Below are 18,920 nucleotides of genomic sequence, written 5' to 3' on the forward strand. Positions count from 1 at the left end.
TTTTGGAAGTTAGGTAGTTTTAAGATATTTTCACACCCATTGCTTGAAACAATATTGTTGATTGAGTTTGCATAGACCTTGTTAGCATTGATAGAAATATGGCCGAGTGCATCTCAATCTATAGATAAGTTTTCTCTTATGTAGATCACGGTGCAAACTTGTCCAAGGTTTTGCAAAACCTACAAAATTTTGCCTACAAACATCTCACATCACTTAATTGAATTATAAATTAGTCGAAAAGGTTAATAGATGCCAAAATATTGCAACACATTGTAAATGCTAGGATGAAATCTATAAAATGATAACAATTAACCTTTCTAATGATTTGTTATGTTTGAAATGACAGGGAGCTATTACTATTGGGTTTATTAGAGAGTGCCATGAATGCTCTATTTGTAGAGTGCACATATTTTACCTTTGTGAATTAAATATCCTCTTCGACTCACATTAATGCTGGGATGGATTGCATCGATCATTAAACTGTAAAATATTAAATATATTTTGATGTTGACATTATTTATATATTATTTTTGCTCATTTTTCAGGGTTGTTATTGTAGAAACCTAAAATTAATATTTAATTAATTCAAGCTTGTCAACATAATTAATTGATTTAATTGTGTTATCCTTATTCTTCTCAGTGTTAATTAAATCTAATTTAATTAATCCTATCACTATTGTCTATTAGTCAATTTATTAAATAAATTAATTATTGCCTTATATTTCTAAAGTCCCCCCAATAATTATTTCCTATACTCACCCAGTTAATTAATTTTAATCAATTAACCTAGTCATGTGATTCCTACAAATCACTTTTCCTAATCCATCATTAACCTAATTAATCCTTCTAGAATCTCTCATAATCATGCTTATCATTATCCTTCATTTTTATATTCCCCACTCATGTCACATCAACATTGAGCCTCTCAAAGAAATTTAAATTTCTTTGAATCTCTCCATGCATCCTTTATTTTGGAATTTTTAATTCCTTATTTTGAAATTCAAATTTCCTTTCCCCCTCTTCTCACGGAATTTTATATTCCTGTTTATTTTCCCAAGGCACCCTTGATCCATGCCCACCATTTCAAATCAATCTCAACCCTCCATAACAAAATCAATCTTGGCCCTTCAGTGGCCTCTTCCAATCTATAAATGGGAAGATCATTTCCTCACAAAAGATCCCATTTCTCATAGCATTCTCATGTTGCCCATTTCTCTTCTATCTTCCTCCTATCACACCCTTATCATGTTCTCATGATCCTTCAATCTTCCAATCCAAATCCTATCAAATCCAATCCCTCTTGTTGAGCAAATGAGAGCAATCCACATCCCCATCAAGGACCAATCCACTCAAGTGAGGAAGGGGCACATTCCTCACTTCACCGAAGGTCTAATCCGAAGGAGAAGGAAAGATAGAAAGGTATAAATGGTTTATTATATGTTTGCATGTTTTATTTGAATACTAACCACTAAATCTCACATTTGCTCATTTTCTCCTCTTCAGGTATTCCATAAATTTGACTTATTGTCTAGGTTCAATCTTTGGTGGGTCTACCCAAAATTTGAGAGTTATGTATAATTAATTGTATCGTAGAATAAATTTTTAAGGTTTGAGTAGAGTATCATATGTTATATTTTCAGATGTAGATGACCCAATGCTATTTCTTTCATTTCTATAAGATAAATATAAGTGTTCTTGTGAGATATCCATTATCTTTTGTTGTTTAGCTTCTGTTTACGTACAATTCATATCTATTTGCAACTTTTTCATTTGAAAATGTTCAAACACTACATCAATTGGTATCAAAGTGAGTATTCTAAGTCCTAGAGATTAACTTGTGAGATTTGCCTAAGATAATGCTTTATATGAGTTGTCATCATATTACAAGTGGAATAAAGAAGCTGGTGAAAGATAGAGAATTTGATTTGTCTAAGATCGTTACTTTAAACTAACCAAGAGAATTTGATTTTGTCTGAGATCATTACTTTAAACTAACCAACCCCTATATTAACTCCAAAAAGTAGAATGCTATTGCATTTGCATAGAAATAAAGAGCATACTAAAGATAAATGATAAAAGTGCTCTAAAATAAAATAAAATTCTTTTTGTAAGTTACAAATATAAATGAGATTGAAGAAATATTATATCACAAAAAATAATAGAGATAAATAAAATCTATTTTCTATTGAAAATAAAAGAGTAGATGAAGAGAAACCTAGCACTAGAGATGACAATTCATTGCTTAGGACATTGGTGTATAGTGTGAATGTCTCGTAGCATTGTCATCCTTCACTAGTCAGCTCAAAATCTTATAATCAAACTCAAAATCTTCGAGAAATCTAATCCTATGTGTTTTCATGCTTGAAATCATGTAAATTAATATGCTTAATCAGGAAATAAGGATGATCACATATCCTTAAACTAATTAAACAAAATCAAACATAAACCAATAGAATAGATATAAATATGAAAGAATTAAACAATTAAATAATTGAAAAACCCCCTCAATCGCATTGTAGCTTCCATTGTTCTTCTCCAAATTGTGTGTAGGTGGCTCTCAAGTATTGCATTGGGATTCCTGCATAAGATGACAATTGTTTTGAAGAGTGTGATCTAGTTTGATTTGAGAAAATGATGCTGTTTATATAGGTTTTTATGAGAGATGGGAAGGGATTTTGAACTCAAGTCCTGATTGGGAGTGAATTGATTTAGATTGATCAGCTAATAGAGTTGATTGATTTGTTAACTAAGATTGATTGATTTGTTAAATCATACGATTGAGTAGTCAACTAGATTGATTGGATAGTGATTTGAATAGATTATCGAGTTGATTGAATTGATTGAGGAGATGACCAAATGGATTGGAGAGATAAGTGGATTGATTGATCAGTCAGAAAAGGTGATTTGGAGTGAAAAGGGGTGATTGGTGAGTTAACTGATTTAATCAACCAGTCCTAATTTCAACATGTGCTGTAGGATTTTGAAGTTGAATTTGATTTTCATTTTCAATTTGCATTTGAATTTGAATTTGGATTTTCAAATGTTGAAATACACAAGAAATTTACCGAAATTCATTGAAATTCAGATTTGGTGAAATGTAAATTTGACGATTTGGAATTAGATGAAATTAATTGAAATTCAAATTTGGGGAATTGGAGGAATAAGTTAATTAATTTAAATAATTAAAATAAAATTATTTTAATTATTAGAAATAGGATTAATTAAATAATAAATATTATTTAATTAAGAGATAAATCATAATTAATTAAATAGTTAATATTTAATTAATATATGAGAAAGGGGTTTGATGATGAATTGATTAATAAAAGAATAGATAGAAATTGGATAATTAGTAAGAAAAAAGAATAATGATGATTAGGTCAGTTGAGAAGAATTAATTAGCTTGATTAAATAATTAAAGAATTATTAAATTAATAAGATGAATAAATAGCAATGATTGAAGAGACATTTTTAGGTGTCTACACCATGTGATACAACTATTTGGACATGCATCTCCATAGATAGGAAAATGTTGGGGGTTGTTTAGGGATTTACCTTGGCGAAACCCTCATTTTGGTCTTTCAGCTCCCCTAATAGACAAGAAGAAAATTATAAATAAAATCTTTTAAGTACTAATTGCTTTAAGGATTAAAAGAAAATTATAAAAGTAATTGATAATGGTATTGACCTTGGTCTATAAAGAGAGTCACTATTGCATACAAATAGATTCGATAACAAATATTAAAAGATATTTTTTTATATTAAAGATATTACTCTATAATAAATGAATAAAAACCAAAACACAATGAAGATTTTCACCAAAAACCAAGACTTTTCTTGATGTTTATGAATGATATGAAAAAGAAAGATATAGCTTTGGAACCTTCAGCTATTGCAAGAGAGCCAAATAATAGTTGAAAGAACTTGATAGAAAATAGCAATAGTGGTTGTGAATATTGTGGTAGAGTCTCCCTCAAGTGGGAAACATACCAAGTGTCTTTTCAAGTTCTCAAAGATGTCTGCAAATGGTAAAAAAGAGGAGTTTTGTTTGCTTGAACAAAAGGGAAGAGAAAATACTTGTGTAGGTGTTATGACATGTGTTGTAAATGGTTCATGTTGAAAGTGCACTTTTAAATTAAAAAAAATCACTAGATGGCAGTGTTGACCATAGCATTAGCACAACCAACGAAAGGTGAATTAGGGACGAGTCACCTCTCTTGAAAAGTAACTAAGTCACTCCAAGATCCCTTTTGAGTCAGGTCTTGACTATGTGAAAGGATCAATTAGTCTATCTGATTATTGTGCAGAAGACATTTTCTTGTAGTAACAAGTATTTAGCTGAAAGCAAAGAACACACAATATCTAAATATGCTAGATTTATGATACTGAAATTCAACTACAAGCACATTTATAAGTAGACTGGAAAATTTAATTGTTTCTTTAACTTAAATCCTATCATATGAATGGTAAAGAAATGTCAAACGAGAGTAGAGCAATGAGAAGTGAAATGAAAATCTACTTTAATGGATGATGATAACTATAAATTCACCTTAGCACACTGAAAGGTTAGATTATATCTTTCAAACACACATTGTACTAACTATAATTCTCACAATTAATATCAGCACTAATGTTATCACCCAATGAAAACATGAAATTCAAAAGATTTTCAGATTTCATCGATTAGAATACCATATGAAATTATATGAACGAAAATCAAAACATAGATCTAACCAATTTATCCAAATCATGCAAAGAATGCTTGTTTGTGTGGTGGACACTTGGGTGTATATTCTAGAACTGGATTTGACTCCCATGTGGTGCTATTCGGATGGTACGAAACTAGAGATGGGTTTGGAAATTTGACTTAATGTCTAGAGATGTGAGAAGCAAAGCAAGATGTCAAAACTACACTTGAATTGCTACTTCATCCCTGAGCGTATGAGTAAACTCATGGATGCAATGAAGACACTTAGAAACATTTAGAATCTTCAATCTGAACCTATTATTTGATGCCAAACATTGGAAAACTCTTGCAATACCCAAATCACATAGAAAACACAAATGTTCATCTCACAAATCAGCAATAGGATCAGGGAAAGCTTCATTGTAAGTATTAACAGCTTCATTCAAATCCTCCAAGTCTGGAGTCTTGGTATATTTGATCATCATGGTCTGAGAATCTCTAGCTTTTTCTTAATCTCCTTATGCTCAGCAAGCTCTAACTACATTTTTTCCAACTTGTCCTTGATTAATGCCATGTGATCAATGCTCTCTTTGGTGCACTATTGATTTAGGTTATTCTTGAATTCTTGGATGATAGTTGCTAATAGATAAACTTTCACTTCTATTTCCTAGAATGGACACAACAGAGTCCAATAAACTCTTCTATTCTTTTCAAAAAAATTCTCACAGCCTCATGGTTCTGTATTATTTTGCCCTTTGACTTGAATATTTACATAATCATTTTGATTGCCTTTAACTAATCCCTTGGCATATCTTTATTTTCACCATCAACTACAGTAGCTTGAAGCAAATCCTATTCACTGGTATCCTTTATTTTGTTCAAAATGGGGATTTCATCTTCCCACATAAGAATGATTTCCTCAATGCTCGTCTCTCCCGACAATGTTTGTTGTATAAAAATTAATTCATCACTAATTGAATGGTAAATCTTAATGGATTATTTGATTACCTCTTCCCCCAAAACTTTTAGATTTTCTCTCTATTTCATAATGGATATCGATAAACAATTTGTATCTTGTAATCTGGTATCGTTGGATAGAGCAACTTGTAGGCTCATGGCAGGTGTGGTTGAATCTATTGGACTGACAAGATGATTTATATAAGTTTTAAGCTCATCAATTTGAGCATTTAAATCTTATTTGGTGGTCTCGTCCTTCTGCATCCTTCTGAAGATAGTGTCTATTGTCTACTGTAGTGATTGCTTTTCTCCAACTCTGGTCTAGACTGCAAGATCATCATCTTGTAACTGATTGGTGCAGGAGCACCAAATGTGTTTAATGCCTCTATGAGGCTAGTTGAGTCTTTTTATGTTTTATGTCATGTAAGGTCTTATGGACCATTTGTAATGGTTTGAATTCCACTGTAAAGTCACGTGGATCAGTAGGTCTATATAGGCAAATATTGTCACCATGTTGTCAAAATGTGAAAAAATGTCAAATGTGATATGTAATCATTTAGCAAGGCCCATTTGGCCTGATGAGATATTTTTTTGGTGGTTAGAAGTCTTTTAGGGTGTTTTTACAAAGTCTTGTAAGCAATAAGCAAAAAACAATTGCAAAAGTTGCTAAGCAACTTAGTAACTTTGCAAAGTTGTCAAGTAGTCATATTGAACCAATGAGAAGTCCAACGGTCACTAGTTTGAAAAGTGGTTAAGGACCGTTGGAATTCTATGTGAACATGTTTATAAAGCCTCTAAAACACCAAGGCATGTTGTTTGTTGTTGGTTGGAGCAATTTGAATAAGAATTACACTGTTTTCTTATGCATTTTAACTATTTTTTTTGTTGTTACAATCCCCGGTATGGTTCAGTACTACACTTTTTGTGATTCAAGTCTTACATGGACGGAAAGTAGAGTGAATCCACTTTAATTTGGTGGTGGCTAGGTGGAATTTCATTCAGGAATAAAGAATTTTGAAGCATTTTTGTAAAAATTTTCACAAAACCCTAGGAGACAAGGGTTTTGACAGAAAAAATGCAAGTAATTCCCCATTCCATTGTGGGAAAATTATGAAACCTGGTGGGGTGGAAGTCTTGAGAGTCCTTTTTAATATTTTGGAGGTTAGAGAGCAGGAGGTTGATTGCGGCGAGTTTAAGTGGGACCCCTAGGCCTGACATCCTTATGTGACAAGCCTAAAACTTAAGACTGTTTAGTGAAATTTACAAACTTGTTGAAATTTATTAAGTTTGGGCATCCAAGACTTGTTGATTTATCAGTTTGGTGTGGAGTAGAAAATAATAGAATAGTTGGTTGTGAAGTTAAGTGGGTATTTGGAGGGGTTGCTTTGGAAAATAGGGCTAATTGAGCCCCCAAATGAGTAGCAGTCCTTATTTGGTAATTGTTTCCTAAAACAACCTAGGGTGAATTTCACATATACTAATAAAATCCCAAATGGGTATTCAAAAATATCTTTATTTTATGTCAACAATCACTGTGTAGAGAGTTACGTACCAGAAACTCATAATGGAGGGCTACTAGGAATTGGCCATGGTTGTGAAGGAACCCCTGTTGAACAAAGTTAGAAGGTCAATGCCAGTGGTGGAGAGTGTTATCTTGATGTCTTAAAACAATCTGGAAGTAGTTTGAAGCCTATTCCAAAGTTGTGACCAAGTTGCCTATGTGTTGGAGACTAGGGAAAGGTCAAGTGAGTTGGGAGAAAGATCTCCCCTTGGTGGTCTGAAGTGCCTTCATAGGTCATTGGATTGTGTTGATTAAGAAAATTTTGGCCTACTCTACATAATTTGGTATCAAAACCTAGGTTCTGATTGAAGGAGAAGAAAATTTGAAGTGTGAAAAGGAGACAGTTGAAATTGTGAAGATAAGATGCCTCTAAAAGGTGGGACGATGGTTGCTAGGGAGTTGAAAGCCTTGAGAGAGAAGGTAGAAGCATTAGAAGCCAAAGATAGAAGGAGTAGGGGGATTGAAGAAGAGAGTAACCTCGAAGAAGGGGAAGAGGGTGAAAGTGGGGACCCTCGGGAAAGACCTTAAGAAGAGGAGATTGATCCTGAAGAGAGAAGGTTTATAAATGCTTTGAGGATTGTGAGAGGAGAGACCTTTGATGTGAAGATAGACCTACCTATGTATAGGGGAAAAATGGATGCTGAAGAAGTGATAGAATGGGTGGATGCTTTGAACAATTATTTTGAATACAAGGAGGTAGCAGAGGACAAGAAAGTCAAGTTTGAAAAAACCAAGTTGAAGGGATCTACTTTGACATGGTGGAATTACAACCAAGAAGAGAGGGTAAGACAAACAAACTAAAGATAAACTCATGGGACCGGATGGTGGCCAAGTTGAAGGCACAATTATTACCCGCAGACTATGAAACACAAGTGCTTAGGAAGTTGCAGAATCTGAAGCAAAGGGATTTGGATGTTGTATTCTATATAGAGGAATTCCATTGGCTTAGTATACGGTCTAGTCATGTGTAGAATGAGAAGGAAAAGGTGACCAGGTACTTGAATGGCCTAAGATTTAATATCCAAGATGAGATCAACCTAGTCACTCCTAGGACAGTGGAGGAATGCTTCCAAATGGCATCCAAGGCAGAGGAGAGGATAAAAAGAAGGCAAGAAAGATAAGGAAGAGGTAGAGGTAGCACTAGTAGATGAAGAGGAACAAAACTATCTTTTGAAGACCAAGAAGAGACAAACAAAAGCAGGAACCAAGGTGCAGATTCAAGAGGTGGATTCAAAGGTTCTAGAGGTATTTGGTGGGGGTAGAAGTTCCAGCAAGTTCTTAGGAAGGTGCTACAATTTTAATCAGTTTGGACACCCAACATTCAAGTGTCTTGAAAAACAAGTTTCTACTTCAAGTGGAGATGAGAGGAGAAGTGAAAAGAGAGTGCAATTGGTGCAAGAAGATGAACATGAGAGTGTAAAATCTCCAATGCAATATGCTGCTCCTAAAATTGGAGAATCATTGATGGTGAGAAGGCAACTACTAAATGTCTCCAAGGAGAAAGAGATTACCCAAAGAAGAACATTATTCAAGACCACCTACAAATGCAAAGGCAAGGTATGTAAGGTAGCAATAGATTCAAGTTCTATTGATAATATGGCGTCTAATGAAATGGTAGACAAACTGAAGTTAGAGAAAATTCCTCATGAAACACCATATAGAGTGTCTTGGTTGAATGATGATCAATCCATTTTTGTGAATGAACAAGTTTTGGTTGAATTTAATATTGGTGGATATAGAGACAAGGTTCTTTGTGATGTACTACCCATGGATTGTTGTCATTTACTCCTTGGAAGGCCATGGAAGTTTGATAGACATGCCATTTTTGATGGAAGAGCTAATAAATATTAGATTGAAATGGATGGGATTACTTTCACACTAGCCCCATTGCAGGAAGATGCCAAGGAGAAGACTAAGGCAACTAAGGTATTCATGTTGGGTAAAAAAGAATTTGTCAAGATTGTGGAGGATAACCATGAAAAGTATGCAACCATTTCAAGGCATGAAGATGCTAGGACAATGAGTGTGGTGAGTGATCCAATATGGAAGAGAAAAATAAGGTGAAGTGATGTCAAAACCAGGTAAAGAGAAGGTAAGAAATGAGGTTCAAGATTGGTTAGAAAAACATGATCAAATTTTAGTAGGGGCAGTGTATTATCCTTTAATTCCTAAGGAGGTTAGTGGGAAGTTGAGATCTGCTAGTGCAGTGGTATATGGGTCTGGTAATATAGGGGTTCATAAGTTTAATAAGGCAGTGAACTTGGAAGATAAAGGTAAAGGCAAGAGATTATATGATTGAAGGTGAATGACAAAGTGAGTTCAACTTCTCATCAAGAGTGAAAAATAAGGTAGTCTAAGAAAGGAATGAAAAGGGCTTGTTTGCAGGTGTCAAGGTCTCTTCTACATTCATTTGTGACAAGAGAAAGATGGGAAGAGAGGCAGTAGGTCAGTTTGTGGAGAAGGGGCAATGTCTAGGTGCCACCCAACTAAAGAGTGCCATGAATGCCCAAAGAATTCAACATCTGATCCAATGGAATGATATGCCAGTTGGGGACAACAATTGGAGGCCAGAACATGATGACATCTAGTGGGCTTCAGTGCAACATACTCCTCAAGGAGACTTGTGTCAACATTCTACTCGGGGTGTATGGTGCAGGGGCACCCAATGTGTTTCATGCCTCTATGAGGCTAGTTGATTCTTTTTTATATTTTATGTAATGTTAAGATTTAATAAGGTTCTATGGACCATTTGTAATGGTTTGAACTCCATTGTAAAGTCATGTGGATCAATAGGCCTATATGGGAAAATATTTTCACCTTGTTATCAAAATGTGATAAAATGTCAAATGTGATATGTAATCATGTAGAAAGGCCCATTTGACCTCATGAGATATGTTTTTGTTGATCAGGTTGAAAGCACCGAAATACTAAGAGGGGGGGATGGACCGGTATTCCCACTTATTTAAAACAATAAACTTTATACCAATTGAAGTTGTCCTAAAAAATATAAAACAGACTTGACTGAAGTAAAATAGTTAATACAAAATAAACAAGAACACAACCACAAGATAAACACCAAAATTTGTACGTGGAAAACCGAAATGGGAAAAACTACAAACAATGTTAACTCTTAGGAAAATATAACTAGTTATAGTTGTGTTTACAAACAGGTGGCTCACTATCGAGTGGTTCATTGCCAGATTACAAAAATGACTCACTGTCAGACTGCTCACTGCAGATACAAAAAGAAATGGATAACTACCGGAATGTTCACTGCAACTGAAAAGGTTCAACTGAGAAGGTTAGCATCTCCAAATGATGAGATCAGTTCTAGGTTTAAGCTTAAATTACAAATCTAATATTTTACAAAAGATCCGGTTAGAGATCTCTGTACCATTATTCTGCAACAGGTCCAGTATAGGACTATTGCATTACTATGGCATTGATTACCTTCGATGTCTGCAACTCTCACATACACTGTTTCTTTCATTGCCAACTATTTTCCGCACATCGCACATACTCTCTCTTGATTGATGTCTTCATTCACCACTCATGTACATGTATATATATACTGGAGGGTAAAATCATATAATAGTGTGTCGACCAAGCCCAACATGTTATCAATAAGCTCATGTTGGCCTCCGTAGTACTTTTACACAATTCCTTTACATACTTCCAATTACCAATGCATATACCAAGATTAATGGAAAAAGGGAAAGGGTCATCCGGACCCAAGAGAATGAACCTATCGTCACAAGATTAAGCCCAATATATCCAAAATGTAGACTCCACATGTACCAAGAAAACCACAATCACAAAACTCAAAGAGATACTTCTGATAACCATAACAAACACAAACTTTGGGATACATAACTGATATCGAGATACCAGGGTCAATGAGAACTCAATGGGACCACAAAAGGTCATCATCCAAAGCTGACCATGCTGCATAATAACTTCTAACCAAAAACCGCAACACTTTAACTACTCATACATACTGTCTGCATACAATCCTTGCATAACTATATCCATATAACATCCATGACATCCAAATTAATATCCGGGCCTGTATACACTATCCGGTAGAAAATCAGATGACTGGTTTGACATCAATGACAACATTATCCACACAAGTCTAACAATCTCCCCCTTTGTCATTGATGGAAAAACATATTCAAAACATGACTGCACCAACTCTCCCTTACTCATGCAATTCCTCAAAATCACATTCCTTGAACTCATATTCCTTTCTCCCCCTTTTGACATCAAGGACAAAGGATGACTTTGATGAAAAATAAAAGAACAAATATATACAACAAAAAATGTGAATCTTACACAAATAAACTTTCAATTGCTCTTCTTCGGAAACATAAGCTTGTATTTTTCCTTCAGTTTCAGAAGAAAAACTTCCCAAGAACGTATAGCCAATTTGATACTTACTGAAAGGCTTCTACACTCAACCAACAAATAAACCAAATTTGAAAGGTTATCCGAAGCAGTTGGATTCTGCTCATACTCTACTGCGTCTTCAAGTAGAACTAAAAAGTGTTCTAGCTCACCCTCAACAATTTCCTTAACTTTCTAAAACATGCTCATAAAGTCTTCTTTCTACCTTTGCAGTAGAAGAAGACCAACTTGAAGAGAATTAACTCTTTTCCTCTACTCACCCTCCTTATCATTCAAAAAACCAAAAGATTTACATAGACTTGTCAATTCGATTTCAATAGCATCAATTTTACCTTTGTGCTTCACAACTGCTACCGACCAAGAGATACAATATCTATAGATTTTGCTAGCACTGCAGATACAATCTCTTAATTCTTCTATGCAGATTGACAAGTTCTTTTGAGAAATAGTACATTCATTCAACAGACTTTGGATATCCAGGCCTTTTTGTTCAATTGACTACTCAAACATTCTTTCTTTTAGGATATCAATCAAGGATTTCAGAAGTAGATTAATGATATTTTCTATACTAATGTTGTTTCGGATTAGATGCTTCATCAAAATGCTCTCAATTCTATCTGACTTGATCGAGGTTAGCCATTTCACACTAATCTTTTAAATTCCATCTGTACTGACAACCAACTTTAATAGATTAGACACATCATCTGCATCTCAAACTTCCTACTCATTCACTTCTGAAACTTCTCTACCTGTAGGGGATTCTAGATCCTCAATTATCACATCATTTTCTATCTTGCTTCTCTTTGATTTTGAAGCACCAATAGGAATATACTATCTCCTTTTCTTCTTTTCGAAAGATGAATCTCCAGAACTAAAAGAGAAAGAAACAGAAATCAAGCCAACTCTCCACATATCCATAAATGATTTAAAATAATTATTGCAAATTTCCTCTCTATTATCCAAACTGTTCAGATATCTGAATATTTGTCTTGCAATGGACACATCCGATCCCCAAATGGCATTGTATTTTGTCGGAAGGGATTCTAATTAGTACATGACTAAAATCACAAGCAATGACCCATATTGGAAAGCATAATTTTTCTCTTTTGTCATCTCGATATTTTATAACAACAATTCTTTTAGTAATTCACACAAGTCAAATGATCTGTTCTCCATCACAAGCATATATGCCATATACACTGCAATTGCCAAGGTGTCTCCTTCCCTATTTCTAAAATATACTTTGTAAGAGATACCATAGGCAACATACCTCACTACAGGGTTGATGATCGTATTGATGATTAGAGCTCGCTCATCACCCTTTATGCCGGTTAGGGATTCCACTTCCCTATTAAAAATTGATTTCTTTGCTGGAACTTCTCCATTGTTGCATGATCCGGTGGCTATATAAATGATTTCCTTCATAATTGGATAGGGTTTCTCCAACACGATGCAATTATCTCGCACACATGGCTAAGAATTAATCCGATTACCTCTGGATTGTCGAACCAAGGGAATTTGGTCCATAGATTCAGACCTTTGATTTCTAATTCTTTGACCCTCTACAATTCATCATCCTTCAAACCTGCTTCAACAACTCTGATCTTCTCCAGGCTAAACTCATCCAGGAGCACTTTGTCTACAATCTGAAATTCTTCGGTGCTAGATTCTTCGACGATCATTTTTCTTTCATGATTGCTCCTAGTGCTCACTTTACTACTGCTCTACTATTCTCAACGATCTCAAGCAAATGCAACTGATATAAAAGAAATGAACTGAAGAACTGATACTTATCTTACTAAAGATGCTTCATTAGGGTTTTGCTACTGAGAACTATCTTTTTTATGATGTCATCATTATTCCTCTAATTACCAGATACCACTCAATCACTGTCATGCCGAATTAGTGACATGATCCATTCAGATGGGGAGGCTACATGATTTTTTAGATCAAAACTCCCCCTGACCCAAAGATCTAAACTTAATTTTCAGAGGAAGGGGTGCCTGCATCGGATTCCAGTACTTCAGGCTCACTTCCTTTGTTCTCATTCTTCTTTCTCCAGACCAAGTTTTATTTCCTCTTTGATTCATCATTGTTTATTGCACTCTTCTCAACAAATTTTTCTTCAGTTCCTTTCTTGCATTGGTTAGCATAATTTCAGGGCTAATTGCACTTGAAAAAACTAGCAATTTTTTTCTCAAATCTTACCAAATGAGTTTTGTATTTGCATTGACTGACCTTGGGTCCATTGTTATTGCAATTGTGACAGTGTCCTTGAAAGTTATAACTCTTTTGGTTTGCAACAACCAGGATATAATTTTGATTCACAACACGATTCCTATAAAGATATTCTTTATGTCCAAACATCTTGCAACCATAACATTGAATGCGTCTATAGTTCACTACCTTGTGTCCAAATTATTGCATTTAAAACAATAGCCATTAAAAGATGGGTACCTTTGTGCATTGGGTTGTTGGATTGATGGTATTCTTGCATTTGATTTCCAATTCTAGGATTTCTTCTCATCTTTTGACTTCTTCTCTATATCATCTTTTACTTCCTTATTTTCTTCTTTAACATTCTGATGTAGGCACACACTGGTTTGGAAACCAAGTCTAGTTTTATTTGACTTAACTTGTTGCATGCTGATCAAATCTTCTAGGAGTTTGCTGCTGTCAAGAATCATGTTCTCTTTCCTTTAAATTCTCCACTTCTTGTTCAAGTTTTTCACATTCTTCAGATTTTAGCTTTAATGTCTCTTTCAAGAACTGCTCTGTCTTATCCTTTTCCTCTATCTTTTGCATTAGGTCTTTGATGGTCTCATTCGCTTGATTCAAGTGTTTGTTAACCTCCTTATGTCTCAACTTGAATTTTTGGATTTTCTCTCTCACCTTCTGTACACATTCATTTGCTATCTTCACATTCTCCTCCAGTTATTCATTCTTTGATTCAACGCTTTCCTAATCTTCAAGGGTTGTGTTCAATTCTTCATCCAAGTATATAGGTTCCATGGCTCAACCAACACAGATCTCCCTCAAGCGGTTTTAAGATTTGCAAGCAAGGGATCAAAGCTCTAATACCAATTGTTGATTAGGTTGAAAGCATTGGAATACTGAGAGGGGGGTGGATGAATTAGTATTACCACCTATTTAAAACAATACAAATTTTACCAATTGAAGTTGTCCTAAACAATATAAAATAGACTTGACTTAAGTAAAATAGTTAATGCAAAATAAACAAGAAGAACACAACCACAAGATAAACACTGAAATTTGTACGTGGAAAACCCAAATGGGAAAAAACGCGAAGAGTGTTAACTCTTAGGAAAATATAACTAGTTATAGTTATGTTTACAAATAGGTGGCTCACTGCCAAATTACAAAAAGGGCTCACTGCCAAACTGCTCACTACAGATACAAAAAGAAATGGCCAACTGCCAAAATGCTCACTGCAACTAAAAATGTTGAACTAAAAAGGTTTGCACGTCCAAATGCATGAGATTAGTTCCAAGTTTAAGCTTAAATTATAAATCTCAGATTTTAAAGAAGATCCGGTTAGAGATATCTACACCACTGTTCTACAATAGGTATGATAAAGGACTACTACAATACTGTGACATTGATTACCTTCATTGTCTGCAACTCTCGCATACATTGCTTCTTTTTTTGCCAACTATATTCCACACATCACACACTCTCTCTCTTGATCGATGTCTTTATTTACCACTCATGTACATGTATACATATCAAAGAGTAAAATCATAGAATAGTGTGTCGGCCATGCCCAATATGTTATCAATAAGATCATGTTAGCCTCCGCAGTACTTCTACACAATTCCTTTACATACTTCTAATTGCCAATGCATATACTGAGATTACTGGAAAAAGGGCAAGGGTCATCCAAACCCAAGAGAATAGACCTACCATCACAAGATTAAGCCCAATATCTCCAAAATATAGACCACACATGTACCAAGGAAATCGTAATCATATAACTTGAAGAGATACTTCTGATAGCCATAAAAAACACAAACTCTAGGATACATAACTGATATCGGGATCAACAAGAATTCCTAACATCGAGATACAGGGGTCAATGAGAACTCAATGGGACCTCAAAAGGTCATCATCCAAAGTTGTCCATGCTGCATAATAAATTCTAACCAAAAACCTCAACACCTGAACGACACATACATACTGACCACATACAATCCTTGTATAGCTATATCCATATAACATCCATAACATCCATGATATTTGGACTGATATCTGGGCCTGCATACATTGTTCGTTATAGATCTGGATGACTGGTTTGACATACAATGACAATATTATTCATAGAAGTCTAACAATTTTTGGTGGTTAGAAGTCCTTTAGGGTGTTTTTACAAAGTTTTTTAAGCAATAAGCAAAAAACAATTGCAAAAGTTGCTAAGTAACAAGTAACAACTTTATAAAGTTGTCAAGTTGTCATATTGAATCAATGAGAAGTCCAACAATCACCAATTTGAAAAGTGGTTATGGAATATTGGCATTCTATGTGAAACTTTTTATAAAGCCTCTAGAACATCGAGGCATGTTGGTTTTTGTTGGTTGGAGTAATTGAATAAGAATTTCATTGATTTCCTGTGCATTTTCACTGGATTTTTTGCTGTTAGAGTCCCTGGTACAGTTTCGTACTGCACTTTTTGTGATTCAAGTCTTACATGGGTGGAAAGTAGAGTGAATCCAGTTTAATTTGGGGGTAGTTGGGTAGAATTTCATTCAGGAATAAGAAAGTTTTAAGTGTTTTTGTAAAAACTATCATAAAACCCTAGGAAAAAAGGGTTTTGACAGAAAAAATGCAAATAATTCCCCATTCCACTGTGGGAAAATTATGAAACCTGGTGAGGTGGAATTCCTAAGAGTCCTTCTTAATATTTTGGAGGTTAGAGAGTAGGAGGTTGAGTGTGGAAAGTTTAAATGGGAGCCTAGCATCCCTATGTGATAGGCCTAAAACTTAAGATTGTTTAGTTAAATTTACAAACTTGTTAAAATTTATTGAGTTTGGGCACCCAAGTTTTGTTTATTTGTCAGTTTCGTGTGGAATAGAAACTGATAGAATAGTTTGTTGTGAAGTTGAGTGGGTATTTGGAGGGGTTGCTTTGGAAAATAGGGCTAATTGAGCCCCTAAAAGCAATAGTAGTCCTTATTTAGTCATTTTTTCCCAAAACAACCAAGGGTAAATTTCACATATGTTAATAAAATTTCAAATGGGTATATGAAAATGTCCTTTTGTGTCAACAGTCACTATGTTGAGAGTTGCGTGCCAGAAACTCATAATGGCGGGCTACTAGGAATTGGACATGGTTGTGAAGGAACCCCTGTTGAACAAAGTCAGAAGGTCAATGCCAGTGGTGGGGAGTTTTATCTTGATGTCTTAAAACAATCTAGAAGCCTTCCCATGAATCTAAAAGTAGTTTGAAGCCTATGCCAAAGTTGTGACCAAGTTGCCTATGTGTTGGAGACTAGGGAAAAGTCAGGTGAGTTGGGAGAAAGATCTCCCCTTGGTGGTTTGAAGCGCTTCATAGGTGGTTGGATTGTATTGATTGAGAACCTTTGGCCTGCTCTACATCACTGATAGTACCCTAGTTACATATATTCTTCTAGTTTGTCTATGAGGGGATATCTATTTAATCTTTTTGATGCCCTTGCTCATCAACCATTATAAAAGACACCTTCCTTGCTATTTTTATTTTTCCTTTAGGAGTCTTGATTGCTTCCAAAATCATGAAGTCCTCCTCTTTGAGTTCTGATCTCTATGTGCTTGCTTCCTCTTTTGTATGGTTTGTCTCAACCATATGGAGAGCTTCCTTGTTGTAGTGTCCAATGAAGTGTCTTGTTCTTTGGGATCTTCCTCTTCACCTTCTCCTTGATCTTGGAAGATATATTCTTCTTGATGATCTTCAAAGCTATCCTCTTGTTGATGTTCTTCCTTTTGATTTTGTTGTTTTTTCTCTCGATCATTTTGAGGAAGTTCCCTCCTATTTGTCACTGCTCTTTTCTATACAACTATTCTTCTCCATTTTTCTATCTAGATAGATGAATTTTAGTCTTTGCACATCCTCTCTCATCTTCAATTTAATCATGTAAATCAAATACCTTAGGCTTGTTTTGATCGGTAGCAACTTTATCTTATTTAGCCTGAGTAGATGAAGGGGAAATATTCTCCTTGGGTGGAGATTGATGTGGTGGTGATGGTGCTTTAATTATGTGAAGGAGTGTGCTCATCTAATTGGGAAGGGGAAGGAGAATAGACATCCTTCTCTGGCTTAGGAGGAGCTACTATCCTCTACCTTTTCTTCCTCTAGAAAAAACTTTATCTTCCATCTCTTCGTCATCTTTTGATGATCCTTGTAGATGCAACTATATTTTTACCTTTTTTTACCTCTTATAGGTTTGAGTTTCCTTGGTAGGATTCTTACCAATGTCTTTAGTTATATGAGGTACTACCTCTTCTTCACTTATGATAATGGCTACAAGTTGCCTCTTGCTTGGTGTAGTAGCCTTTGAAGATTCCCCAACCTTAGATACTCTTTTTTATCTTCATTAGTATCTTCATAGTAGTGGCCCTCTCATGGATTTAAGGCTTTGAGGTTTTGGCTGGTCCCTTTTATGAAGATGGTTTCTTGACTTTATAATTTCCCTTCCTTTCTTTAGGTGTCTTGACTTTTACTTCTAGAGGGGTCAATATGGCATATGGTGAAAGGGTATTCACAAGTGGAGGGAATTGATTATGGTAAAATATTCTCTCCCATTGCAAAGTTGGCATCCATTGGGTTCTTGTAGTCACTTGATGCAACTTATCACTTGGAAATAAAGTAGATGGATGTGAAGACAACATTACTTCATGGTTATTTGGAGGAAAAAATCTATATGTTACAATAAGACTATTTTTTGGTAAAAGGTAAAGAAAATTTGGTTTTCAAGTTGAAAAAGTCTTTGTATGCTATAAAATAGTTTCCTAGGATGTGTTATATATTTTTTGATACGTATGTGCTAATTTTGCGATTTTAGAGGTCTAATTATGATCATTGTGTTTAATTCAAAACTAATACTGGTCTCATTATTATTATTGCATTATATGTGATTGATATGTTAAAATTTAGGAATGAAAAATCTATAATTTCAAACCTGAAGTCTCAATTGTCAACACAATTTGAAATGAAAGCTTTAAATGCTACTAGGTAAATTTTGGGAATGGAGATTAGAAGAGACAAAGCAAACAAAAATATTTGGTTAAGCTATAGTAAGTATGTGAATTCAATGT

This window comes from Cryptomeria japonica, chromosome 1 (assembly GCF_030272615.1).
Source record: "Cryptomeria japonica chromosome 1, Sugi_1.0, whole genome shotgun sequence".
NCBI lineage: Eukaryota > Viridiplantae > Streptophyta > Pinopsida > Cupressales > Cupressaceae > Cryptomeria > Cryptomeria japonica.